This window comes from Pseudophryne corroboree, chromosome 2 (genome assembly GCF_028390025.1).
Source record: "Pseudophryne corroboree isolate aPseCor3 chromosome 2, aPseCor3.hap2, whole genome shotgun sequence".
NCBI classification, from domain to species: domain Eukaryota; kingdom Metazoa; phylum Chordata; class Amphibia; order Anura; family Myobatrachidae; genus Pseudophryne; species Pseudophryne corroboree.
This window is the reverse complement of record NC_086445.1, coordinates 801,700,762-801,726,324: the sequence shown is the minus strand read 5'-3', so window position 1 is coordinate 801,726,324 and position 25,563 is coordinate 801,700,762. Positions and strand designations below refer to the sequence as shown.

The window sequence follows — 25,563 nt, the reverse complement described above, 5'->3', positions numbered from 1 at the left end:
ACCAAATGTAGCTAAGATTATACTTTCAGGCATCATTTCTATAAGCAATGATGGGAGAAATGTGCTTGAAAGTGTCCAAACTCGCCAACCACCATGATGAGTTTAAGAGCTCTCTTCTCAGCATGAAGGCAGTTAGCAATTCTGTTTCATGCAGATGTTGTTAGCTTTTGATGACTGTCCTACTTCTTAATAAAGAAGTTGTAGAAGAGGGCTCATTCAGAGTGGCTGATTACACACTTTAAAATCAACTATGGTTATTTAAAACTAAGTTTGTATAATGTTTAATATCCTTGAAAGAATACGCATTGATGTTTCAACATTCCTGAATCAGAATGTTTTTTATGATATAGGAATAAAAGCAATGTCTAAGAGTATTATTTTACATTTTAATTTTAACCTTCTTTAAGTGGTTGATGTCAATGATGACTTGAAAAATGTAAAGTGTGCTTTCCTTAAAAGAACCTTTTGTTTGCAGTGTATTTGTTTAATAATTGTTTAATTCTTTTGCAAATAAGCAATGAATGCAAGCCACTAGTTTATTTCCTATATGCAATATAAGAAATTTTGAAGTACCAATGCTATTAGTGCATTGGTTTCATTGTTAAGTGTTCTGTTTAATATTTTGGTTTAAACAAATTTATATATGCAAAAATTATAATATGTTACCTAATACAATCTTAAAATGTGTCTACTCTCACAGAAAATCATTCAGTATATGATAGTGAATGAATTGTAGTCTGAAAATTTGTGGAGAATGTTATGCAACTGAATATTGGTTGACAATTTCTATATCAAGTTTTATGCATGGGTCCTAAAATGTCACCATGAGTTAAAAGAGGAATTTATATGGCCTATCTAAACCATCAACAAAATGTAGCTAAGATTATACTTTCAGGGATCATTTCTATAGGCAATGATGGGAGAAATGTGCTTGAAAGTGTCCAAATTTGCCAACCACCATGATAAGATTAAGAGCTCTCTTCTCAGCATGAAGGCAGTTAGCAACTCTGTTTCATGCAGATGTTGTTAGCTTTTGATGACTGTCCTACTTCTTAATAAATAAGTGGTAGAAGAGGGCTCATTCAGAGTGGCTGATTACACACTTTAAAATCAACTATGGTTATTTAAAAGTAAGTTTGTATAATGTTTAATATCCTTGAAAGAATACGCATTGATGTTTCAACATTCCTAAATCAGAATGTTTTTTATGATATAGGAATAAAAGCAATGTCTAAGAGTATTATTTTACATTTTAATTGTAACCTTCTTTAAGTGGTTCATGTCAATGAGGACTTGAAAAATGTAAAGTGTGCTTTCCTTAAAAGAACATTTTGTTTGCAGTGTATTTGTTTAATAATTGTTTAATTCTTTAGCAAATCAGCAATTAATGCAAGCCACTAGTTTATTTCCTATATGCAATATAAGAAATTTTGAAGTACCAATGCTATTAGTGCATTGGTTTCATTGTTAAGTGTTCTGTTTAATATTTTGGCTTAAACAAGTTTATATATGCAAAAATGATAACATGTTACCTAATACAATATTAAAATGTGTCTGCTCTCACAGAAAATCATTCAGTATATGATAGTGAATGAATTGTAGTCTGAAAATTTGTGGAGAATGTTATGCAACTGAAAATTGGTTGACAATTTCTATATCAAGTTTTATGAATGGGTCCAAAAATGTCACCATGAGTTAAAAGAGGAATTCATATGGCCTATCTAAACCATCAACAAAATGTATTTAAGACTATACTTTCAGGGATCATTTCTATAGGCAATGATGGGAGAAATGTGCTTGAAAGTGTCCAAATTCGCCAACCACCATGATGAGTTTAAGAGCTCTCTTCTCAGCATGAAGGCAGTTAGCAACTCTGTTTCATGCAGATGTTGTTGGCTTTTGATGACTGTCCTACTTCTTAATAAAGAAGTGGTAGAAGAGGGCTCATTCAGAGTGGCTGATTACACACTTTAAAATCAACTATGGTTATTTAAAACTAAGTTTGTATAATGTTTAATATCCTTGAAAGAATACGCATTGATGTTTCAACATTCCTGAATCAGAATGTTTTTTATTATATAGCAATTAAAGCAATGTCTACGAGTATTATTTTACATTTTAATTTTAACCTTCTTTAAGTGGTTCATGTCAATGAGGACTTGAAAAATGTAAAGTGTGCTTTCCTTAAAAGAACCTTTTGTTTGCAGTGTATTTGTTTAATAATTGTTTAATTCTTTTTCAAATCAGCAATTAATGCAAGCCACTAGTTTATTTCCTATATGCAATATAAGAAATTTTGAAGTGCCAATGCTATTAGTGCATTGGTTTCATTGTTAAGTGTTCTGTTTAATATTTTTGTTTAAACAAATTTATATATGCAAAAATTATAATATGTTACCTAATACAATCTTAAAATGTGTCTACTCTCACAGAAAATCATTCAGTATATGATAGTGAATGAATTGTAGTCTGAAAATTTGTGGAGAATGTTATGCAACTGAAAATTGGTTGACAATTTCTATATCAAGTTTTATGCATGGGTCCTAAAATGTCACCATGAGTTAAAAGAGGAATTTATATGGCCTATCTAAACCATCAACCAAATGTAGCTAAGATTATACTTTCAGGGATCATTTCTATAGGCAATGATGGGAGAAATGTGCTTGAAAGTGTCCAAACTCGCCAACCACCATGATGAGTTTAAGAGCTCTCTTCTCAGCATGAAGGCAGTTAGCAATTCTGTTTCATGCAGATGTTGTTAGCTTTTGATGACTGTCCCACTTCTTAATAAAGAAGTGGTAGAAGAGGGCTCATTCAGAGTGGCTGATTACACACTTTAAAATCAACTATGGTTATTTAAAACTAAGTTTGTATAATGTTTAATATCCTTGAAAGAATACGCATTGATGTTTCAACATTCCTGAATCAGAATGTTTTTTATGATATAGGAATAAAAGCAATGTCTAAGAGTATTATTTTACATTTTAATTTTAACCTTCTTTAAGTGGTTGATGTCAATGATGACTTGAAAAATGTAAAGTGTGCTTTCCTTAAAATAACCTTTTGTTTGCAGTGTATTTGTTTAATAATTGTTTAATTCTTTTGCAAATCAGCAATTAATGCAAGCCACTAGTTTATTTCCTATATGCAATATAAGAAATTTTGAAGTACCAATGCTATTAGTGCATTGGTTTCATTGTTAAGTGTTCTGTTTAATATTTTTGTTTAAACAAATTTATATATGCAAAAATTATAATATGTTACCTAATACAATCTTAAAATGTGTCTACTCTCACAGAAAATCATTCAGTATATGATAGTGAATGAATTGTAGTCTGAAAATTTGTGGAGAATGTTATGCAACTGAAAATTGGTTGACAATTTCTATATCAAGTTTTATGCATGGGTCCTAAAATGTCACCATGAGTTAAAAGAGGAATTTATATGGCCTATCTAAACCATCAACCAAATGTAGCTAAGATTATACTTTCAGGGATCATTTCTATAGGCAATGATGGGAGAAATGTGCTTGAAAGTGTCCAAACTCGCCAACCACCATGATGAGTTTAAGAGCTCTCTTCTCAGCATGAAGGCAGTTAGCAATTCTGTTTCATGCAGATGTTGTTAGCTTTTGATGACTGTCCCACTTCTTAATAAAGAAGTGGTAGAAGAGGGCTCATTCAGAGTGGCTGATTACACACTTTAAAATCAACTATGGTTATTTAAAACTAAGTTTGTATAATGTTTAATATCCTTGAAAGAATACGCATTGATGTTTCAACATTCCTGAATCAGAATGTTTTTTATGATATAGGAATAAAAGCAATGTCTAAGAGTATTATTTTACATTTTAATTTTAACCTTCTTTAAGTGGTTGATGTCAATGATGACTTGAAAAATGTAAAGTGTGCTTTCCTTAAAAGAACCTTTTGTTTGCAGTGTATTTGTTTAATAATTGTTTAATTCTTTAGCAAATCAGCAATTAATGCAAGCCACTAGTTTATTTCCTATATGCAATATAAGAAATTTTGAAGTACCAATGCTATTAGTGCATTGGTTTCATTGTTAAGTGTTCTGTTTAATATTTTGGTTTAAACAAATTTATATATGCAAAAATTATAATATGTTACCTAATACAATCTTAAAATGTGTCTACTCTCACAGAAAATCATTCAGTATATGATAGTGAATGAATTGTAGTCTGAAAATTTGTGGAGAATGTTATGCAACTGAAAATTGGTTGACAATTTCTATATCAAGTTTTATGAATGGGTCCAAAAATGTCACCATGAGTTAAAAGAGGAATTCATATGGCCTATCTAAACCATCAACAAAATGTATTTAAGACTATACTTTCAGGGATCATTTCTATAGGCAATGATGGGAGAAATGTGCTTGAAAGTGTCCAAACTCGCCAACCACCATGATGAGTTTAAGAGCTCTCTTCTCAGCATGAAGGCAGTTAGCAACTCTGTTTCATGCAGATGTTGTTAGCTTTTGATGACTGTCCTACTTCTTAATAAAGAAGTGGTAGAAGAGGGCTCATTCAGAGTGGCTGATTACACACTTTAAAATCAACTATGGTTATTTAAAACTAAGTTTGTATAATGTTTAATATCTTTGAAAGAATACGCATTGATGTTTCAACATTCCTGAATCAGAATGTTTTTTATGATATAGCAATTAAAGCAATGTCTAAGAGTATTATTTTACATATTAATTGTAACCTTCTTTAAGTGGTTCATGTCAAAGAGGACTTGAAAAATGTAAAGTGTGCTTTCCTTAAAAGAACCTTTTGTTTGCAGTGTATTTGTTTAATAATTGTTTAATTCTTTAGCAAATCAGCAATTAATGCAAGCCACTAGTTTATTTCCTATATGCAATATAAGAAATATTGAAGTACCAATGCTATTAGTGCATTGGTTTCATTGTTAAGTGTTCTGTTTAATATTTTGGCTTAAACAAGTTTATATATGCAAAAATTATAATATGTTACCTAATACAATCTTAAAATGTGTCTACTCTCACAGAAAATCATTCAGTATATGATAGTGAATGAATTGTAGTCTGAAAATTTGTGGATAATGTTATGCAACTGAAAATTGGTTGACAATTTCTATATCAAGTTTTATGAATTGGTCCAAAAATGTCACCATGAGTTAAAAGAGGAATTCATATGGCCTATCTAAACCATCAACAAAATGTAATTAAGACTATACTTCCAGGGATCATTTCTATAGGCAATGATGGGAGAAATGTGTTTGAAAGTGTCCAAACTCGCCAACCACCATGATGAGTTTAAGAGCTCTCTTCTCAGCATGAAGGCAGTTAGCAACTCTGTTTCATGCAGATGTTGTTAGCTTTTGATGACTGTCCTACTTCTTAATAAAGAAGTGGTAGAAGAGGGCTCATTCAGAGTGGCTGATTACACACTTTAAAATCAACTATGGTTATTTAAAACTAAGTTTGTATAATGTTTAATATCTTTGAAAGAATACGCATTGATGTTTCAACATTCCTGAATCAGAATGTTTTTTATGATATAGGAATAAAAGCAATGTCTAAGAGTATTATTTTACATTTTAATTTTAACCTTCTTTAAGTGGTTCATGTCAATGATGACTTGAAAAATGTAAAGTGTGCTTTCCTTAAAAGAACCTTTTGTTTGCAGTGTATTTGTTTAATAATTGTTTAATTCTTTAGCAAATCAGCAATTAATGCAAGCCACTAGTTTATTTCCTATATGCAATATAAGAAATTTTGAAGTACCAATGCTATTAGTGCATTGGTTTCATTGTTAAGTGTTCTGTTTAATATTTTGGTTTAAACAAATTTATATATGCAAAAATTATAATATGTTACCTAATACAATCTTAAAATGTGTCTACTCTCACAGAAAATCATTCAGTATATGATAGTGAATGAATTGTAGTCTGAAAATTTGTGGAGAATGTTATGCAACTGAATATTGGTTGACAATTTCTATATCAAGTTTTATGCATGGGTCCTAAAATGTCACTATGAGTTAAAAGAGGAATTTATATGGCCTATCTAAACCATCAACCAAATGTAGCTAAGATTATACTTTCAGGGATCATTTCTATAGGCAATGATGGGAGAAATGTGCTTGAAAGTGTCCAAACTCGCCAACCACCATGATGAGTTTAAGAGCTCTCTTCTCAGCATGAAGGCAGTTAGCAACTCTGTTTCATGCAGATGTTGTTAGCTTTTGATGACTGTCCTACTTCTTAATAAAGAAGTGGTAGAAGAGGGCTCATTCAGAGTGGCTGATTACACACTTTAAAATCAACTATGGTTATTTAAAACTAAGTTTGTATAATGTTTAATATCCTTGAAAGAATACGCATTGATGTTTCAACATTCCTGAATCAGAATGTTTTTTATGATATAGCAATTAAAGCAATGTCTAAGAGTATTATTTTACATTTTAATTTTAACCTTCTTTAAGTGGTTCATGTCAATGATGACTTGAAAAATGTAAAGTGTGCTTTCCTTAAAAGAACCTTTTGTTTGCAGTGTATTTGTTTAATAATTGTTTAATTCTTTAGCAAATCAGCAATTAATGCAAGCCACTAGTTTATTTCCTATATGCAATATAAGAAATTTTGTAGTAGCAATGCTATTAGTGCATTGGTTTCATTGTTAAGTGTTCTGATTAATATTTTGGCTTAAATAAGTTTATATATGCAAAAAGTATAACATGTTACCTAATACAATCTTAAAATGTGTCTACTCTCACAGAAAATCATTCAGTATATGATAGTGAATGGATTGTAGTCTGAAAATTTGTGGAGAATGTTATGCAACTGAAAATTGGTTGACAATTTCTATATCAAGTTTTATGAATGGGTCCAAAAATGTCTCCATGAGTTAAAAGAGGAATTCATATGGCCTATCTAAACCATCAACAAAATGTATTTAAGACTATACTTTCAGGGATCATTTCTATAGGCAATGATGGGAGAAATGTGCTTGAAAGTGTCCAAACTCGCCAACCACCATGATGAGTTTAAGAGCTCTCTTCTCAGCATGAAGGCAGTTAGCAACTCTGTTTCATGCAGATGTTGTTAGCTTTTGATGACTGTCCTACTTCTTAATAAAGAAGTGGTAGAAGAGGGCTCATTCAGAGTGGCTGATTACACACTTTAAAATCAACTATGGTTATTTAGAAGTTAGTTTGTATAATGTTTAATATCCTTGAAAGAATACGCATTGATGTTTCAACATTCCTAAATCAGAATGTTTTTTTTATGATATAGGAATAAAAGCAATGTCTAAGAGTATTATTTTACATTTTAATTGTAACCTTCTTTAAGTGGTTCATGTCAATGAGGACTTGAAAAATGTAAAGTGTGCTTTCCTTAAAAGAACATTTTGTTTGCAGTGTATTTGTTTAATAATTGTTTAATTCTTTAGCAAATCAGCAATTAATGCAAGCCACTAGTTTATTTCCTATATGCAATATAAGAAATTTTGAAGTACCAATGCTATTAGTGCATTGGTTTCATTGTTAAGTGTTCTGTTTAATATTTTGGCTTAAAACAAGTTTATATATGCAAAAATGATAACATGTTACCTAATACAATCTTAAAATGTGTCTACTCTCACAGAAAATCATTCAGTATATGATAGTGAATGAATTGTAGTCTGAAAATTTGTGGAGAATGTTATGCAACTGAAAATTGGTTGACAATTTCTATATCAAGTTTTATGAATGGGTCCAAAAATGTCACCATGAGTTAAAAGAGGAATTCATATGGCCTATCTAAACCATCAACAAAATGTATTTAAGACTATACTTTCAGGGATCATTTCTATAGGCAATGATGGGAGAAATGTGCTTGAAAGTGTCCAAACTCGCCAACCACCATGATGAGTTTAAGAGCTCTCTTCTCAGCATGAAGGCAGTTAGCAACTCTGTTTCATGCAGATGTTGTTAGCTTTTGATGACTGTCCTACTTCTTAATAAAGAAGTGGTAGAAGAGGGCTCATTCAGAGTGGCTGATTACACACTTTAAAATCAACTATGGTTATTTAAAACTAAGTTTGTATAATGTTTAATATCTTTGAAAGAATACGCATTGATGTTTCAACATTCCTGAATCAGAATGTTTTTTATGATATAGCAATTAAAGCAATGTCTAAGAGTATTATTTTACATATTAATTGTAACCTTCTTTAAGTGGTTCATGTCAATGAGGACTTGAAAAATGTAAAGTGTGCTTTCCTTAAAAGAACCTTTTGTTTGCAGTGTATTTGTTTAATAATTGTTTAATTCTTTAGCAAATCAGCAATTAATGCAAGCCACTAGTTTATTTCCTATATGCAATATAAGAAATATTGAAGTACCAATGCTATTAGTGCATTGGTTTCATTGTTAAGTGTTCTGTTTAATATTTTGGCTTAAACAAGTTTATATATGCAAAAATTATAATATGTTACCTAATACAATCTTAAAATGTGTCTACTCTCACAGAAAATCATTCAGTATATGATAGTGAATGAATTGTAGTCTGAAAATTTGTGGATAATGTTATGCAACTGAAAATTGGTTGACAATTTCTATATCAAGTTTTATGAATTGGTCCAAAAATGTCACCATGAGTTAAAAGAGGAATTCATATGGCTAATCTAAACCATCAACAAAATGTAATTAAGACTATACTTCCAGGGATCATTTCTATAGGCAATGATGGGAGAAATGTGTTTGAAAGTGTCCAAACTCGCCAACCACCATGATGAGTTTAAGAGCTCTCTTCTCAGCATGAAGGCAGTTAGCAACTCTGTTTCATGCAGATGTTGTTAGCTTTTGATGACTGTCCTACTTCTTAATAAAGAAGTGGTAGAAGAGGGCTCATTCAGAGTGGCTGATTACACACTTTAAAATCAACTATGGTTATTTAAAACTAAGTTTGTATAATGTTTAATATCTTTGAAAGAATACGCATTGATGTTTCAACATTCCTGAATCAGAATGTTTTTTATGATATAGGAATAAAAGCAATGTCTAAGAGTATTATTTTACATTTTAATTTTAACCTTCTTTAAGTGGTTCATGTCAATGATGACTTGAAAAATGTAAAGTGTGCTTTCCTTAAAAGAACCTTTTGTTTGCAGTGTATTTGTTTAATAATTGTTTAATTATTTAGCAAATCAGCAATTAATGCAAGCCACTAGTTTATTTCCTATATGCAATATAAGAAATTTTGAAGTACCAATGCTATTAGTGCATTGGTTTCATTGTTAAGTGTTCTGTTTAATATTTTGGCTTAAACAAGTTTATATATGCAAAAATGATAATATGTTACCTAATACAATCTTAAAATGTGTCTACTCTCACAGAAAATCATTCAGTATATGATAGTGAATGAATTGTAGTCTGAAAATTTGTGGAGAATGTTATGCAACTGAAAATTGGTGGACAATTTCTATATCAAGTTTTATGAATGGGTCCAAAAATGTCACCATGAGTTAAAAGAGGAATTCATATGGCCTATCTAAACCATCAACAAAATGTATTTAAGACTATACTTGCAGGGATCATTTCTATAGGCAATGATGGGAGAAATGTGCTTGAAAGTGTCCAAACTCGCCAACCACCATGATGAGTTTAAGAGCTCTCTTCTCAGCATGAAGGCAGTTAGCAACTCTGTTTCATGCAGATGTTGTTAGCTTTTGATGACTGTCCTACTTCTTAATAAAGAAGTGGTAGAAGAGGGCTCATTCAGAGTGGCTGATTACACACTTTAAAATCAACTATGGTTATTTAAAACTAAGTTTGTATAATGTTTAATATCCTTGAAAGAATACGCATTGATGTTTCAACATTCCTGAATCAGAATGTTTTTTATGATATAGCAATTAAAGCAATGTCTTAGAGTATTATTTTACATTTTAATTTTAACCTTCTTTAAGTGGTTCATGTCAATGATGACTTGAAAAATGTAAAGTGTGCTTTCCTTAAAAGAACCTTTTGTTTGCAGTGTATTTGTTTAATAATTGTTTAATTCTTTAGCAAATCAGCAATTAATGCAAGCCACTAGTTTATTTCCTATATGCAATATAAGAAATTTTGAAGTACCAATGCTATTAGTGCATTGGTTTCATTGTTAAGTGTTCTGTTTAATATTTTGGTTTAAACAAATTTATATATGCAAAAATTATAATATGTTACCTAATACAATCTTAAAATGTGTCTACTCTCACAGAAAATCATTCAGTATATGATAGTGAATGAATTGTAGTCTGAAAATTTGTGGAGAATGTTATGCAACTGAATATTGGTTGACAATTTCTATATCAAGTTTTATGCATGGGTCCTAAAATGTCACTATGAGTTAAAAGAGGAATTTATATGGCCTATCTAAACCATCAACCAAATGTAGCTAAGATTATACTTTCAGGGATCATTTCTATAGGCAATGATGGGAGAAATGTGCTTGAAAGTGTCCAAAGTCGCCAACCACCATGATGAGTTTAAGAGCTCTCTTCTCAGCATGAAGGCAGTTAGCAACTCTGTTTCATGCAGATGTTGTTAGCTTTTGATGACTGTCCTACTTCTTAATAAAGAAGTGGTAGAAGAGGGCTCATTCAGAGTGGCTGATTACACACTTTAAAATCAACTATGGTTATTTAAAACTAAGTTTGTATAATGTTTAATATCCTTGAAAGAATACGCATTGATGTTTCAACATTCCTGAATCAGAATGTTTTTTTTTATGATATAGGAATAAAAGCAATGTCTAAGAGTATTATTTTACATTTTAATTGTAACCTTCTTTAAGTGGTTCATGTCAATGAGGACTTGGAAAATGTAAAGTGTGCTTTCCTTAAAAGAACCTTTTGTTTGCAGTGTATTTGTTTAATAATTGTTTAATTCTTTAGCAAATCAGCAATTAATGCAAGCCACTAGTTTATTTCCTATATGCAATATAAGAAATTTTGTAGTAGCAATGCTATTAGTGCATTGGTTTCATTGTTAAGTGTTCTGATTAATATTTTGGCTTAAACAAGTTTATATATGCAAAAAGTATAACATGTTACCAAATACAATCTTAAAATGTGTCTACTCTCACAGAAAATCATTCAGTATATGATAGTGAATGAATTGTAGTCTGAAAATTTGTGGAGAATGTTATGCAACTGAAAATTGGTTGACAATTTCTATATCAAGTTTTATGAATGGGTCCAAAAATGTCTCCATGAGTTAAAAGAGGAATTCATATGGCCTATCTAAACCATCAACAAAATGTATTTAAGACTATACTTTCAGGGATCATTTCTATAGGCAATGATGGGAGAAATGTGCTTGAAAGTGTCCAAACTCGCCAACCGCCATGATGAGTTTAAGAGCTCTCTTCTCAGCATGAAGGCAGTTAGCAACTCTGTTTCATGCAGATGTTGTTAGCTTTTGATGACTGTCCTACTTCTTAATAAAGAAGTGGTAGAAGAGGGCTCATTCAGAGTGGCTGATTACACACTTTAAAGTCAACTATGGTTATTTAAAACTAAGTTTGTATAATGTTTAATATCTTTGAAAGAATACGCATTGATGTTTCAACATTCCTGAATCAGAATGTTTTTTATGATATAGCAATTAAAGCAATGTCTAAGAGTATTATTTTACATTTTAATTTTAACATTCTTTAAGTGGTTCATGTCAATGAGGACTTGAAAAATGTAAAGTGTGCTTTCCTTAAAAGAACATTTTGTTTGCAGTGTATTTGTTTAATAATTGTTTAATTCTTTTGCAAATCAGCAATTAATGCAAGCCACTAGTTTATTTCCTATATGCAATATAAGAAATTTTGAAGTACCAATGCTATTAGTGCATTGGTTTCATTGTTAAGTGTTCTGTTTAAAATTTTGGTTTAAACAAATTTATATATGCAAAAATTATAATATGTTACCTAATACAATCTTAAAATGTGTCTACTCTCACAGAAAATCATTCAGTATATGATAGTGAATGAATTGTAGTCTGAAAATTTGTGGAGAATGTTATGCAACTGAATATTGGTTGACAATTTCTATATCAAGTTTTATGCATGGGTCCTAAAATGTCACCATGAGTTAAAAGAGGAATTTATATGGCCTATCTAAACCATCAACCAAATGTAGCTAAGATTATACTTTCAGGGATCATTTCTATAGACAATGATGGGAGAAATGTGCTTGAAAGTGTCCAAACTCGCCAACCACCATGATGAGTTTAAGAGCTCTCTTCTCAGCATGAAGGCAGTTAGCAACTCTTTTTCATGCAGATGTTGTTAGCTTTTGTTGACTGTCCTACTTCTTAATAAAGAAGTGGTAGAAGAGGGCTCATTCAGAGTGGCTGATTACACACTTTAAAATCAACTATGGTTATTTAAAACTAAGTTTGTATAATGTTTAATATCCTTGAAAGAATACGCATTGATGTTTCAACATTCCTGAATCAGAATGTTTTTTTTATGAAATAGGAATAAAAGCAATGTCTAAGAGTATTATTTTACATTTTAATTGTAACCTTCTTTAAGTGGTTCATGTCAATGAGGACTTGAAAAATGTAAAGTGTGCTTTCCTTAAAAGAACCTTTTGTTTGCAGTGTATTTGTTTAATAATTGTTTAATTCTTTAGCAAATCAGCAATAAATGCAAGCCACTAGTTTATTTCCTATATGCAATATAAGAAATTTTGTAGTAGCAATGCTATTAGTGCATTGGTTTCATTGTTAAGTGTTCTGATTAATATTTTGGCTTAAACAAGTTTATATATGCAAAAAGTATAACATGTTACCTAATACAATCTTAAAATGTGTCTACTCTCACAGAAAATCATTCAGTATGTGATAGTGAATGAATTGTAGTCTGAAAATTTGTGGAGAATGTTATGCAACTGAAAATTGGTTGACAATTTCTATATCAAGTTTTATGAATGGGTCCAAAAATGTCACCATGAGTTAAAAGAGGAATTCATATGGCCTATCTAAACCATCAACAAAATGTATTTAAGACTATACTTTCAGGGATCATTTCTATAGGCAATGATGGGAGAAATGTGCTTGAAAGTGTCCAAACTCGCCAACCACCATGATGAGTTTAAGAGCTCTCTTCTCAGCATGAAGGCAGTTAGCAACTCTGTTTCATGCAGATGTTGTTAGCTTTTGATGACTGTCCTACTTCTTAATAAAGAAGTGGTAGAAGAGGGCTCATTCAGAGTGGCTGATTACACACTTTAAAATCAACTATGGTTATTTAAAACTAAGTTTGTATAATGTTTAATATCCTTGAAAGAATACACATTGATGTTAAAACATTCCTGAATCAGAATGTTTTTTATGATATAGCAATTAAAGCAATGTCTAAGAGTATTATTTTACATTTTAATTTTAACCTTCTTTAAGTGGTTCATGTCAATGAGGACTTGAAAAATGTAAAGTGTGCTTTCCTTAAAAGAACCTTTTGTTTGCACTGTATTTGTTTAATAATTGTTTAATTCTTTTGCAAATCAGCAATTAATGCAAGCCACTAGTTTATTTCCTATATGCAATATAAGAAATTTTGAAGTACCAATGCTATTAGTGCATTGGTTTCATTGTTAAGTGTTCTGTTTAATATTTTGGTTTAAACAAATTTATATATGCAAAAATTATAATATGTTACCTAATACAATCTTAAAATGTGTCTACTCTCACAGAAAATCATTCAGTATATGATAGTGAATGAATTGTAGTCTGAAAATTTGTGGAGAATGTTATGCAACTGAATATTGGTTGACAATTTCTATATCAAGTTTTATGCATGGGTCCTAAAATGTCACCATGAGTTAAAAGAGGAATTTATATGGCCTATCTAAACCATCAACCAAATGTAGCTAAGATTATACTTTCAGGGATCATTTCTATAGGCAATGATGGGAGAAATGTGCTTGAAAGTGTCCAAACTCGCCAACCACCATGATGAGTTTAAGAGCTCTCTTCTCAGCATGAAGGCAGTTAGCAATTCTGTTTCATGCAGATGTTGTTAGCTTTTGATGACTGTCCTACTTCTTAATAAAGAAGTGGTAGAAGAGGGCTCATTCAGAGTGGCTGATTACACACTTTAAAATCAACTATGGTTATTTAAAACTAAGTTTGTATAACGTTTAATATCCTTGAAAGAATACGCATTGATGTTTCAACATTCCTGAATCAGTATGTTTTTTATGATATAGGAATAAAAGCAATGTCTAAGAGTATTATTTTACATTTTAATTTTAACCTTCTTTAAGTGGTTGATGTCAATGATGACTTGAAAAATGTAAAGTGTGCTTTCCTTAAAAGAACCTTTTGTTTGCAGTGTATTTGTTTAATAATTGTTTAATTCTTTTGCAAATCAGCAATTAATGCAAGCCACTAGTTTATTTCCTATATGCAATATAAGAAATTTTGAAGTACCAATGCTATTAGTGCATTGGTTTCATTGTTAAGTGTTCTGTTTAATATTTTGGTTTAAACAAATTTATAAATGCAAAAATTATAATATGTTACCTAATACAATCTTAAAATGTGTCTACTCTCACAGAAAATCATTCAGTATATGATAGTGAATGAATTGTAGTCTGAAAATTTGTGGAGAATGTTATGCAACTGAATATTGGTTGACAATTTCTATATCAAGTTTTATGCATGGGTCCTAAAATGTCACCATGAGTTAAAAGAGGAATTTATATGGCCTATCTAAACCATCAACCAAATGTAGCTAAGATTATACTTTCAGGGATCATTTCTATAGACAATGATGGGAGAAATGTGCTTGAAAGTGTCCAAACTCGCCAACCATCATGATGAGTTTAAGAGCTCTCTTCTCAGCATGAAGGCAGTTAGCAACTCTGTTTCATGCAGATGTTGTTAGCTTTTGTTGACTGTCCTACTTCTTAATAAAGAAGTGGTAGAAGAGGGCTCATTCAGAGTGGCTGATTACACACTTTAAAATCAACTATGGTTATTTAAAACTAAGTTTGTATAATGTTTAATATCCTTGAAAGAATACGCATTGATGTTTCAACATTCCTGAATCAGAATGTTTTTTTTATGAAATAGGAATAAAAGCAATGTCTAAGAGTATTATTTTACATTTTAATTGTAACCTTCTTTAAGTGGTTCATGTCAATGAGGACTTGAAAAATGTAAAGTGTGCTTTCCTTAAAAGAACCTTTTGTTTGCAGTGTATTTGTTTAATAATTGTTTAATTCTTTAGCAAATCAGCAATTAATGCAAGCCACTAGTTTATTTCCTATATGCAATATAAGAAATTTTGTAGTAGCAATGCTATTAGTGCATTGGTTTCATTGTTAAGTGTTCTGATTAATATTTTGGCTTAAACAAGTTTATATATGCAAAAAGTATAACATGTTACCTAATACAATCTTAAAATGTGTCTACTCTCACAGAAAATCATTCAGTATGTGACAGTGAATGAATTGTAGTCTGAAAATTTGTGGAGAATGTTATGCAACTGAAAATTGGCTGACAATTTCTATATCAAGTTTTATGAATGGGTCCAAAAATGTCACCATGAGTTAAAAGAGGAATTCATATGGACTATCTAAACCATCAACAAAATGTATTTAAGACTATACTTTCAGGGATCATTTCTATAGGCAATGATGGGAGAAATGTGCTTGAAAGTGTCCAAACTCGCCAACCACCATGATGAGTTTAAGAGCTCTCTTCTCAGCATGAAGGCAGTTAGCAACTCTGTTTCATGCAGATGTTGTTAGCTTTTGATGACTGTCCTACTTCTTAATAAAGAAGTGGTAGAAGAGGGCTCATTCAGAGTGGCTGATTACACACTTTAAAATCAACTATGGTTATTTAAAACTAAGTTTGTATAATGTTTAATATCCTTGAAAGAATACGCATTGATGTTTCAACATTCCTGAATCAGAATGTTTTTTATGATATAGCAATTAAAGCAATGTCTAAGAGTATTATTTTACATTTTAATTTTAACCTTCTTTAAGTGGTTCATGTCAATGAGGACTTGAAAAATGTAAAGTGTGCTTTCCTTAAAAGAACATTTTGTTTGCAGTGTATTTGTTTAATAATTGTTTAATTCTTTTGCAAATCAGCAATTAATGCAAGCCACTAGTTTATTTCCTATATGCAATATAAGAAATTTTGAAGTACCAATGCTATTAGTGCATTGGTTTCATTGTTAAGTGTTCTGTTTAATATTTTGGTTTAAACAAATTTATATATGCAAAAATTATAATATGTTACCTAATACAATCTTAAAATGTGTCTACTCTCACAGAAAATCATTCAGTATATGATAGTGAATGAATTGTAGTCTGAAAATTTGTGGAGAATGTTATGCAACTGAATATTGGTTGACAATTTCTATATCAAGTTTTATGCATGGGTCCTAAAATGTCACCATGAGTGAAAAGTGGAATTTATATGGCCTATCTAAACCATCAACCAAATGTAGCTAAGATTATACTTTCAGGGATCATTTCTATAGACAATGATGGGAGAAATGTGCTTGAAAGTGTCCAAACTCGCCAACCACCATGATGAGTTTAAGAGCTCTCTTCTCAGCATGAAGGCAGTTAGCAACTCTTTTTCATGCAGATGTTGTTAGCTTTTGTTGACTGTCCTACTTCTTAATAAAGAAGTGGTAGAAGAGGGCTCATTCAGAGTGGCTGATTACACACTTTAAAATCAACTATGGTTATTTAAAACTAAGTTTGTATAATGTTTAATATCCTTGAAAGAATACGCATTGATGTTTCAACATTCCTGAATCAGAATGTTTTTTTTATGAAATAGGAATAAAAGCAATGTCTAAGAGTATTATTTTACATTTTAATTGTAACCTTCTTTAAGTGGTTCATGTCAATGAGGACTTGAAAAATGTAAAGTGTGCTTTCCTTAAAAGAACCTTTTGTTTGCAGTGTATTTGTTTAATAATTGTTTAATTCTTTAGCAAATCAGCAATTAATGCAAGCCACTAGTTTATTTCCTATATGCAATATAAGAAATTTTGTAGTAGCAATGCTATTAGTGCATTGGTTTCATTGTTAAGTGTTCTGATTAATATTTTGGCTTAAACAAGTTTATATATGCAAAAAGTATAACATGTTACCTAATACAATCTTAAAATGTGTCTACTCTCACAGAAAATCATTCAGTATGTGATAGTGAATGAATTGTAGTCTGAAAATTTGTGGAGAATGTTATGCAACTGAAAATTGGTTGACAATTTCTATATCAAGTTTTATGAATGGGTCCAAAAATGTCACCATGAGTTAAAAGAGGAATTCATATGGCCTATCTAAACCATCAACAAAATGTATTTAAGACTATACTTTCAGGGATCATTTCTATAGGCAATGATGGGAGAAATGTGCTTGAAAGTGTCCAAACTCGCCAACCACCATGATGAGTTTAAGAGCTCTCTTCTCAGCATGAAGGCAGTTAGCAACTCTGTTTCATGCAGATGTTGTTAGCTTTTGATGACTGTCCTACTTCTTAATAAAGAAGTGGTAGAAGAGGGCTCATTCAGAGTGGCTGATTACACACTTTAAAATCAACTATGGTTATTTAAAACTAAGTTTGTATAATGTTTAATATCCTTGAAAGAATACACATTGATGTTTCAACATTCCTGAATCAGAATGTTTTTTATGATATAGCAATTAAAGCAATGTCTAAGAGTATTATTTTACATTTTAATTTTAACCTTCTTTAAGTGGTTCATGTCAATGAGGACTTGAAAAATGTAAAGTGTGCTTTCCTTAAAAGAACCTTTTGTTTGCACTGTATTTGTTTAATAATTGTTTAATTCTTTTGCAAATCAGCAATTAATGCAAGCCACTAGTTTATTTCCTATATGCAATATAAGAAATTTTGAAGTACCAATGCTATTAGTGCATTGGTTTCATTGTTAAGTGTTCTGTTTAATATTTTGGTTTAAACAAATTTATATATGCAAAAATTATAATATGTTACCTAATACAATCTTAAAATGTGTCTACTCTCACAGAAAATCATTCAGTATATGATAGTGAATGAATTGTAGTCTGAAAATTTGTGGAGAATGTTATGCAACTGAATATTGGTTGACAATTTCTATATCAAGTTTTATGCATGGGTCCTAAAATGTCACCATGAGTTAAAAGAGGAATTTATATGGCCTATCTAAACCATCAACCAAATGTAGCTAAGATTATACTTTCAGGGATCATTTCTATAGGCAATGATGGGAGAAATGTGCTTGAAAGTGTCCAAACTCGCCAACCACCATGATGAGTTTAAGAGCTCTCTTCTCAGCAAGAAGGCAGTTAGCAATTCTGTTTCATGCAGATGTTGTTAGCTTTTGATGACTGTCCTACTTCTTAATAAAGAAGTGGTAGAAGAGGGCTCATTCAGAGTGGCTGATTACACACTTTAAAATCAACTATGGTTATTTAAAACTAAGTTTGTATAACGTTTAATATCCTTGAAAGAATACGCATTGATGTTTCAACATTCCTGAATCAGTATGTTTTTTATGATATAGGAATAAAAGCAATGTCTAAGAGTATTATTTTACATTTTAATTTTAACCTTCTTTAAGTGGTTGATGTCAATGATGACTTGAAAAATGTAAAGTGTGCTTTCCTTAAAAGAACCTTTTGTTTGCAGTGTATTTGTTTAATAATTGTTTAATTCTTTTGCAAATCAGCAATTAATGCAAGCCACTAGTTTATTTCCTATATGCAATATAAGAAATTTTGAAGTACCAATGCTATTAGTGCATTGGTTTCATTGTTAAGTGTTCTGTTTAATATTTTGGTTTAAACAAATTTATAAATGCAAAAATTATAATATGTTACCTAATACAATCTTAAAATGTGTCTACTCTCACAGAAAATCATTCAGTATATGATAGTGAATGAATTGTAGTCTGAAAATTTGTGGAGAATGTTATGCAACTGAATATTGGTTGACAATTTCTATATCAAGTTTTATGCATGGGTCCTAAAATGTCACCATGAGTTAAAAGAGGAATTTATATGGCCTATCTAAACCATCAACCAAATGTAGCTAAGATTATACTTTCAGGGATCATTTCTATAGACAATGATGGGAGAAATGTGCTTGAAAGTGTCCAAACTCGCCAACCATCATGATGAGTTTAAGAGCTCTCTTCTCAGCATGAAGGCAGTTAGCAACTCTGTTTCATGCAGATGTTGTTAGCTTTTGTTGACTGTCCTACTTCTTAATAAAGAAGTGGTAGAAGAGGGCTCATTCAGAGTGGCTGATTACACACTTTAAAATCAACTATGGTTATTTAAAACTAAGTTTGTATATTGTTTAATATCCTTGAAAGAATACGCATTGATTTTTCAACATTCCTGAATCAGAATGTTTTTTTTATGATATAGGAATAAAAGCAATGTCTAAGAGTATTATTTTACATTTTAATTGTAACCTTCTTTAAGTGGTTCATGTCAATGAGGACTTGAAAAATGTAAAGTGTGCTTTCCTTAAAAGAACCTTTTGTTTGCAGTGTATTTGTTTAATAATTGTTTAATTCTTTAGCAAATCAGCAATTAATGCAAGCCACTAGTTTATTTCCTATATGCAATATAAGAAATTTTGTAGTAGCAATGCTATTAGTGCATTGGTTTCATTGTTAAGTGTTCTGATTAATATTTTGGCTTAAACAAGTTTATATATGCAAAAAGTATAACATGTTACCTAATACAATCTTAAAATGTGTCTACTCTCACAGAAAATCATTCAGTATGTGATAGTGAATGAATTGTAGTCTGAAAATTTGTGGAGAATGTTATGCAACTGAAAATTGGTTGATAATTTCTATATCAAGTTTTATGAATGGGTCCAAAAATGTCTCCATGAGTTAAAAGAGGAATTCATATGGCCTATCTAAACCATCAACAAAATGTATTTAAGACTATACTTTCAGGGATCATTTCTATAGGCAATGATGGGAGAAATGTGCTTGAAAGTGTTCAAACTTGCCAACCACCATGATGAGTTTAAGAACTGTCTTCTCAGCATGCAGGCAGTTAGCAACTCTGTTTCATGCAGATGTTGTTAGCTTTTGATGACTGTCCTACTTCTTAATAAAGAAGTAGTAGAAGAGGGCTCATTCAAAATGGCTGATTACACACTTTAAAATCAACTATGGTTATTTAAAACTAAGTTTGTCTAATGTTTAATATCCTTGAAAGAATACGCATTGATGTTTCAACATTCCTGAATCAGTATGTTTTTTATGATATAGGAATAAAAGCAATGTCTAAGAGTATTATTTTACATTTTAATTTTAACCTTCTTTAAGTGGTTGATGTCAATGATGACTTGAAAAATGTAAAGTGTGCTTTCCTTAAAAGAACCTTTTGTTTGCAGTGTATTTGTTTAATAATTGTTTAATTCTTTTGCAAATCAGCAATTAATGCAAGCCACTAGTTTATTTCCTATATGCAATATAAGAAATTTTGAAGTACCAATGCTATTAGTGCATTGGTTTCATTGTTAAGTGTTCTGTTTAATATTTTGGTTTAAACAAATTTATAAATGCAAAAATTATAATATGTTACCTAATACAATCTTAAAATGTGTCTACTCTCACAGAAAATCATTCAGTATATGATAGTGAATGAATTGTAGTCTGAAAATTTGTGGAGAATGTTATGCAACTGAATATTGGTTGACAATTTCTATATCAAGTTTTATGCATGGGTCCTAAAATGTCACCATGAGTTAAAAGAGGAATTTATATGGCCTATCTAAACCATCAACCAAATGTAGCTAAGATTATACTTTCAGGGATCATTTCTATAGACAATGATGGGAGAAATGTGCTTGAAAGTGTCCAAACTCGCCAACCACCGTGATGAGTTTAAGAGCTCTCTTCTCAGCATGAAGGCAGTTAGCAACTCTTTTTCATGCAGATGTTGTTAGCTTTTGTTGACTGTCCTACTTCTTAATAAAGAAGTGGTAGAAGAGGGCTCATTCAGAGTGGCTGATTACACACTTTAAAATCAACTATGGTTATTTAAAACTAAGTTTGTATAATGTTTAATATCCTTGAAAGAATACGCATTGATGTTTCAACATTCCTGAATCAGAATGTTTTTTTTTATGAAATAGGAATAAAAGCAATGTCTAAGAGTATTATTTTACATTTTAATTGTAACCTTCTTTAAGTGGTTCATGTCAATGAGGACTTGAAAAATGTAAAGTGTGCTTTCCTTAAAAGAACCTTTTGTTTGCAGTGTATTTGTTTAATAATTGTTTAATTCTTTAGCAAATCAGCAATTAATGCAAGCCACTAGTTTATTTCCTATATGCAATATAAGAAATTTTGTAGTAGCAATGCTATTAGTGCATTGGTTTCATTGTTAAGTGTTCTGATTAATATTTTGGCTTAAACAAGTTTATATATGCAAAAAGTATAACATGTTACCTAATACAATCTTAAAATGTGTCTACTCTCACAGAAAATCATTCAGTATGTGACAGTGAATGAATTGTAGTCTGAAAATTTGTGGAGAATGTTATGCAACTGAAAATTGGCTGACAATTTCTATATCAAGTTTTATGAATGGGTCCAAAAATGTCACCATGAGTTAAAAGAGGAATTCATATGGACTATCTAAACCATCAACAAAATGTATTTAAGACTATACTTTCAGGGATCATTTCTATAGGCAATGATGGGAGAAATGTGCTTGAAAGTGTCCAAACTCGCCAACCACCATGATGAGTTTAAGAGCTCTCTTCTCAGCATGAAGGCAGTTAGCAACTCTGTTTCATGCAGATGTTGTTAGCTTTTGATGACTGTCCTACTTCTTAATAAAGAAGTGGTAGAAGAGGGCTCATTCAGAGTGGCTGATTACACACTTTAAAATCAACTATGGTTATTTAAAACTAAGTTTGTATAATGTTTAATATCCTTGAAAGAATACGCATTGATGTTTCAACATTCCTGAATCAGAATGTTTTTTATGATATAGCAATTAAAGCAATGTCTAAGAGTATTATTTTACATTTTAATTTTAACCTTCTTTAAGTGGTTCATGTCAATGAGGACTTGAAAAATGTAAAGTGTGCTTTCCTTAAAAGAACATTTTGTTTGCAGTGTATTTGTTTAATAATTGTTTAATTCTTTTGCAAATCAGCAATTAATGCAAGCCACTAGTTTATTTCCTATATGCAATATAAGAAATTTTGAAGTACCAATGCTATTAGTGCATTGGTTTCATTGTTAAGTGTTCTGTTTAATATTTTGGTTTAAACAAATTTATATATGCAAAAATTATAATATGTTACCTAATACAATCTTAAAATGTGTCTACTCTCACAGAAAATCATTCAGTATATGATAGTGAATGAATTGTAGTCTGAAAATTTGTGGAGAATGTTATGCAACTGAATATTGGTTGACAATTTCTATATCAAGTTTTATGCATGGGTCCTAAAATGTCACCATGAGTGAAAAGAGGAATTTATATGGCCTATCTAAACCATCAACCAAATGTAGCTAAGATTATACTTTCAGGGATCATTTCTATAGACAATGATGGGAGAAATGTGCTTGAAAGTGTCCAAACTCGCCAACCACCATGATGAGTTTAAGAGCTCTCTTCTCAGCATGAAGGCAGTTAGCAACTCTTTTTCATGCAGATGTTGTTAGCTTTTGTTGACTGTCCTACTTCTTAATAAAGAAGTGGTAGAAGAGGGCTCATTCAGAGTGGCTGATTACACACTTTAAAATCAACTATGGTTATTTAAAACTAAGTTTGTATAATGTTTAATATCCTTGAAAGAATACGCATTGATGTTTCAACATTCCTGAATCAGAATGTTTTTTTTATGAAATAGGAATAAAAGCAATGTCTAAGAGTATTATTTTACATTTTAATTGTAACCTTCTTTAAGTGGTTCATGTCAATGAGGACTTGAAAAATGTAAAGTGTGCTTTCCTTAAAAGAACCTTTTGTTTGCAGTGTATTTGTTTAATAATTGTTTAATTCTTTAGCAAATCAGCAATTAATGCAAGCCACTAGTTTATTTCCTATATGCAATATAAGAAATTTTGTAGTAGCAATGCTATTAGTGCATTGGTTTCATTGTTAAGTGTTCTGATTAATATTTTGGCTTAAACAAGTTTATATATGCAAAAAGTATAACATGTTACCTAATACAATCTTAAAATGTGTCTACTCTCACAGAAAATCATTCAGTATGTGATAGTGAATGAATTGTAGTCTGAAAATTTGTGGAGAATGTTATGCAACTGAAAATTGGTTGACAATTTCTATATCAAGTTTTATGAATGGGTCCAAAAATGTCACCATGAGTTAAAAGAGGAATTCATATGGCCTATCTAAACCATCAACAAAATGTATTTAAGACTATACTTTCAGGGATCATTTCTATAGGCAATGATGGGAGAAATGTGCTTGAAAGTGTCCAAACTCGCCAACCACCATGATGAGTTTAAGAGCTCTCTTCTCAGCATGAAGGCAGTTAGCAACTCTGTTTCATGCAGATGTTGTTAGCTTTTGATGACTGTCCTACTTCTTAATAAAGAAGTGGTAGAAGAGGGCTCATTCAGAGTGGCTGATTACACACTTTAAAATCAACTATGGTTATTTAAAACTAAGTTTGTATAATGTTTAATATCCTTGAAAGAATACACATTGATGTTTCAACATTCCTGAATCAGAATGTTTTTTATGATATAGCAATTAAAGCAATGTCTAAGAGTATTATTTTACATTTTAATTTTAACCTTCTTTAAGTGGTTCATGTCAATGAGGACTTGAAAAATGTAAAGTGTGCTTTCCTTAAAAGAACCTTTTGTTTGCACTGTATTTGTTTAATAATTGTTTAATTCTTTTGCAAATCAGCAATTAATGCAAGCCACTAGTTTATTTCCTATATGCAATATAAGAAATTTTGAAGTACCAATGCTATTAGTGCATTGGTTTCATTGTTAAGTGTTCTGTTTAATATTTTGGTTTAAACAAATTTATATATGCAAAAATTATAATATGTTACCTAATACAATCTTAAAATGTGTCTACTCTCACAGAAAATCATTCAGTATATGATAGTGAATGAATTGTAGTCTGAAAATTTGTGGAGAATGTTATGCAACTGAATATTGGTTGACAATTTCTATATCAAGTTTTATGCATGGGTCCTAAAATGTCACCATGAGTTAAAAGAGGAATTTATATGGCCTATCTAAACCATCAACCAAATGTAGCTAAGATTATACTTTCAGGGATCATTTCTATAGGCAATGATGGGAGAAATGTGCTTGAAAGTGTCCAAACTCGCCAACCACCATGATGAGTTTAAGAGCTCTCTTCTCAGCAAGAAGGCAGTTAGCAATTCTGTTTCATGCAGATGTTGTTAGCTTTTGATGACTGTCCTACTTCTTAATAAAGAAGTGGTAGAAGAGGGCTCATTCAGAGTGGCTGATTACACACTTTAAAATCAACTATGGTTATTTAAAACTAAGTTTGTATAACGTTTAATATCCTTGAAAGAATACGCATTGATTTTTCAACATTCCTGAATCAGAATGTTTTTTTTATGATATAGGAATAAAAGCAATGTCTAAGAGTATTATTTTACATTTTAATTGTAACCTTCTTTAAGTGGTTCATGTCAATGAGGACTTGAAAAATGTAAAGTGTGCTTTCCTTAAAAGAACCTTTTGTTTGCAGTGTATTTGTTTAATAATTGTTTAATTCTTTAGCAAATCAGCAATTAATGCAAGCCACTAGTTTATTTCCTATATGCAATATAAGAAATTTTGTAGTAGCAATGCTATTAGTGCATTGGTTTCATTGTTAAGTGTTCTGATTAATATTTTGGCTTAAACAAGTTTATATATGCAAAAAGTATAACATGTTACCTAATACAATCTTAAAATGTGTCTACTCTCACAGAAAATCATTCAGTATGTGATAGTGAATGAATTGTAGTCTGAAAATTTGTGGAGAATGTTATGCAACTGAAAATTGGTTGACAATTTCTATATCAAGTTTTATGAATGGGTCCAAAAATGTCTCCATGAGTTAAAAGAGGAATTCATATGGCCTATCTAAACCATCAACAAAATGTATTTAAGACTATACTTTCAGGGATCATTTCTATAGGCAATGATGGGAGAAATGTGCTTGAAAGTGTCCAAACTTGCCAACCACCATGATGAGTTTAAGAACTGTCTTCTCAGCATGCAGGCAGTTAGCAACTCTGTTTCATGCAGATGTTGTTAGCTTTTGATGACTGTCCTACTTCTTAATAAAGAAGTAGTAGAAGAGGGCTCATTCAAAATGGCTGATTACACACTTTAAAATCAACTATGGTTATTTAAAACTAAGTTTGTCTAATGTTTAATATCCTTGAAAGAATACGCATTGATGTTTCAACATTCCTGAATCAGTATGTTTTTTATGATATAGGAATAAAAGCAATGTCTAAGAGTATTATTTTACATTTTAATTTTAACCTTCTTTAAGTGGTTGATGTCAATGATGACT

At 30.8% G+C, this 25,563-nt stretch overlaps 30 non-coding genes across 30 annotated transcripts; all 30 read left to right on the top strand.

Annotated features, from left to right (window-relative positions):
- The first annotated feature begins 13 nt into the window (after positions 1–13).
- Positions 14–226, top strand: LOC135053962 (small nucleolar RNA U3). Its single transcript, XR_010243247.1, has one exon. It is a non-coding gene; the product is annotated as a small nucleolar RNA U3 (small nucleolar RNA).
- Positions 227–879: 653 nt separating this feature from the next.
- LOC135053709 (small nucleolar RNA U3) lies at positions 880–1,092 on the top strand. Its single transcript, XR_010243027.1, has one exon. It is a non-coding gene; the product is annotated as a small nucleolar RNA U3 (small nucleolar RNA).
- A 653-nt stretch (positions 1,093–1,745) lies between these two features.
- Positions 1,746–1,958, top strand: LOC135053226 (small nucleolar RNA U3). The gene has a single exon (XR_010242604.1). It is a non-coding gene; the product is annotated as a small nucleolar RNA U3 (small nucleolar RNA).
- Positions 1,959–2,611: 653 nt separating this feature from the next.
- Positions 2,612–2,824, top strand: LOC135053219 (small nucleolar RNA U3). Its single transcript, XR_010242598.1, has one exon. It is a non-coding gene; the product is annotated as a small nucleolar RNA U3 (small nucleolar RNA).
- A 653-nt stretch (positions 2,825–3,477) lies between these two features.
- Positions 3,478–3,690, top strand: LOC135053218 (small nucleolar RNA U3). The gene has a single exon (XR_010242597.1). It is a non-coding gene; the product is annotated as a small nucleolar RNA U3 (small nucleolar RNA).
- A 653-nt stretch (positions 3,691–4,343) lies between these two features.
- Positions 4,344–4,556, top strand: LOC135053148 (small nucleolar RNA U3). The gene has a single exon (XR_010242535.1). It is a non-coding gene; the product is annotated as a small nucleolar RNA U3 (small nucleolar RNA).
- A 653-nt stretch (positions 4,557–5,209) lies between these two features.
- On the top strand, positions 5,210–5,422 carry LOC135053186 (small nucleolar RNA U3). The gene has a single exon (XR_010242570.1). It is a non-coding gene; the product is annotated as a small nucleolar RNA U3 (small nucleolar RNA).
- Positions 5,423–6,075: 653 nt separating this feature from the next.
- On the top strand, positions 6,076–6,288 carry LOC135053267 (small nucleolar RNA U3). The gene has a single exon (XR_010242641.1). It is a non-coding gene; the product is annotated as a small nucleolar RNA U3 (small nucleolar RNA).
- Positions 6,289–6,941: 653 nt separating this feature from the next.
- LOC135053147 (small nucleolar RNA U3) lies at positions 6,942–7,154 on the top strand. The gene has a single exon (XR_010242534.1). It is a non-coding gene; the product is annotated as a small nucleolar RNA U3 (small nucleolar RNA).
- A 656-nt stretch (positions 7,155–7,810) lies between these two features.
- On the top strand, positions 7,811–8,023 carry LOC135053146 (small nucleolar RNA U3). The gene has a single exon (XR_010242533.1). It is a non-coding gene; the product is annotated as a small nucleolar RNA U3 (small nucleolar RNA).
- A 653-nt stretch (positions 8,024–8,676) lies between these two features.
- On the top strand, positions 8,677–8,889 carry LOC135053185 (small nucleolar RNA U3). The gene has a single exon (XR_010242569.1). It is a non-coding gene; the product is annotated as a small nucleolar RNA U3 (small nucleolar RNA).
- Positions 8,890–9,542: 653 nt separating this feature from the next.
- On the top strand, positions 9,543–9,755 carry LOC135053342 (small nucleolar RNA U3). Its single transcript, XR_010242706.1, has one exon. It is a non-coding gene; the product is annotated as a small nucleolar RNA U3 (small nucleolar RNA).
- Positions 9,756–10,408: 653 nt separating this feature from the next.
- On the top strand, positions 10,409–10,621 carry LOC135053321 (small nucleolar RNA U3). The gene has a single exon (XR_010242688.1). It is a non-coding gene; the product is annotated as a small nucleolar RNA U3 (small nucleolar RNA).
- A 656-nt stretch (positions 10,622–11,277) lies between these two features.
- Positions 11,278–11,490, top strand: LOC135053228 (small nucleolar RNA U3). Its single transcript, XR_010242606.1, has one exon. It is a non-coding gene; the product is annotated as a small nucleolar RNA U3 (small nucleolar RNA).
- Positions 11,491–12,143: 653 nt separating this feature from the next.
- Positions 12,144–12,356, top strand: LOC135053849 (small nucleolar RNA U3). Its single transcript, XR_010243147.1, has one exon. It is a non-coding gene; the product is annotated as a small nucleolar RNA U3 (small nucleolar RNA).
- A 655-nt stretch (positions 12,357–13,011) lies between these two features.
- LOC135053144 (small nucleolar RNA U3) lies at positions 13,012–13,224 on the top strand. The gene has a single exon (XR_010242532.1). It is a non-coding gene; the product is annotated as a small nucleolar RNA U3 (small nucleolar RNA).
- A 653-nt stretch (positions 13,225–13,877) lies between these two features.
- Positions 13,878–14,090, top strand: LOC135053329 (small nucleolar RNA U3). The gene has a single exon (XR_010242695.1). It is a non-coding gene; the product is annotated as a small nucleolar RNA U3 (small nucleolar RNA).
- Positions 14,091–14,743: 653 nt separating this feature from the next.
- On the top strand, positions 14,744–14,956 carry LOC135053732 (small nucleolar RNA U3). The gene has a single exon (XR_010243045.1). It is a non-coding gene; the product is annotated as a small nucleolar RNA U3 (small nucleolar RNA).
- Positions 14,957–15,611: 655 nt separating this feature from the next.
- LOC135053143 (small nucleolar RNA U3) lies at positions 15,612–15,824 on the top strand. Its single transcript, XR_010242531.1, has one exon. It is a non-coding gene; the product is annotated as a small nucleolar RNA U3 (small nucleolar RNA).
- Positions 15,825–16,477: 653 nt separating this feature from the next.
- LOC135053848 (small nucleolar RNA U3) lies at positions 16,478–16,690 on the top strand. The gene has a single exon (XR_010243146.1). It is a non-coding gene; the product is annotated as a small nucleolar RNA U3 (small nucleolar RNA).
- A 655-nt stretch (positions 16,691–17,345) lies between these two features.
- LOC135053141 (small nucleolar RNA U3) lies at positions 17,346–17,558 on the top strand. The gene has a single exon (XR_010242530.1). It is a non-coding gene; the product is annotated as a small nucleolar RNA U3 (small nucleolar RNA).
- A 653-nt stretch (positions 17,559–18,211) lies between these two features.
- Positions 18,212–18,424, top strand: LOC135053468 (small nucleolar RNA U3). The gene has a single exon (XR_010242815.1). It is a non-coding gene; the product is annotated as a small nucleolar RNA U3 (small nucleolar RNA).
- A 653-nt stretch (positions 18,425–19,077) lies between these two features.
- On the top strand, positions 19,078–19,290 carry LOC135053731 (small nucleolar RNA U3). The gene has a single exon (XR_010243044.1). It is a non-coding gene; the product is annotated as a small nucleolar RNA U3 (small nucleolar RNA).
- Positions 19,291–19,945: 655 nt separating this feature from the next.
- LOC135054026 (small nucleolar RNA U3) lies at positions 19,946–20,158 on the top strand. The gene has a single exon (XR_010243304.1). It is a non-coding gene; the product is annotated as a small nucleolar RNA U3 (small nucleolar RNA).
- Positions 20,159–20,811: 653 nt separating this feature from the next.
- LOC135053930 (small nucleolar RNA U3) lies at positions 20,812–21,024 on the top strand. The gene has a single exon (XR_010243218.1). It is a non-coding gene; the product is annotated as a small nucleolar RNA U3 (small nucleolar RNA).
- Positions 21,025–21,680: 656 nt separating this feature from the next.
- Positions 21,681–21,893, top strand: LOC135053140 (small nucleolar RNA U3). The gene has a single exon (XR_010242529.1). It is a non-coding gene; the product is annotated as a small nucleolar RNA U3 (small nucleolar RNA).
- A 653-nt stretch (positions 21,894–22,546) lies between these two features.
- On the top strand, positions 22,547–22,759 carry LOC135053847 (small nucleolar RNA U3). Its single transcript, XR_010243145.1, has one exon. It is a non-coding gene; the product is annotated as a small nucleolar RNA U3 (small nucleolar RNA).
- A 655-nt stretch (positions 22,760–23,414) lies between these two features.
- Positions 23,415–23,627, top strand: LOC135053139 (small nucleolar RNA U3). The gene has a single exon (XR_010242528.1). It is a non-coding gene; the product is annotated as a small nucleolar RNA U3 (small nucleolar RNA).
- Positions 23,628–24,280: 653 nt separating this feature from the next.
- Positions 24,281–24,493, top strand: LOC135053467 (small nucleolar RNA U3). The gene has a single exon (XR_010242814.1). It is a non-coding gene; the product is annotated as a small nucleolar RNA U3 (small nucleolar RNA).
- A 655-nt stretch (positions 24,494–25,148) lies between these two features.
- On the top strand, positions 25,149–25,361 carry LOC135054028 (small nucleolar RNA U3). The gene has a single exon (XR_010243306.1). It is a non-coding gene; the product is annotated as a small nucleolar RNA U3 (small nucleolar RNA).
- Positions 25,362–25,563: the final 202 nt, after the last annotated feature.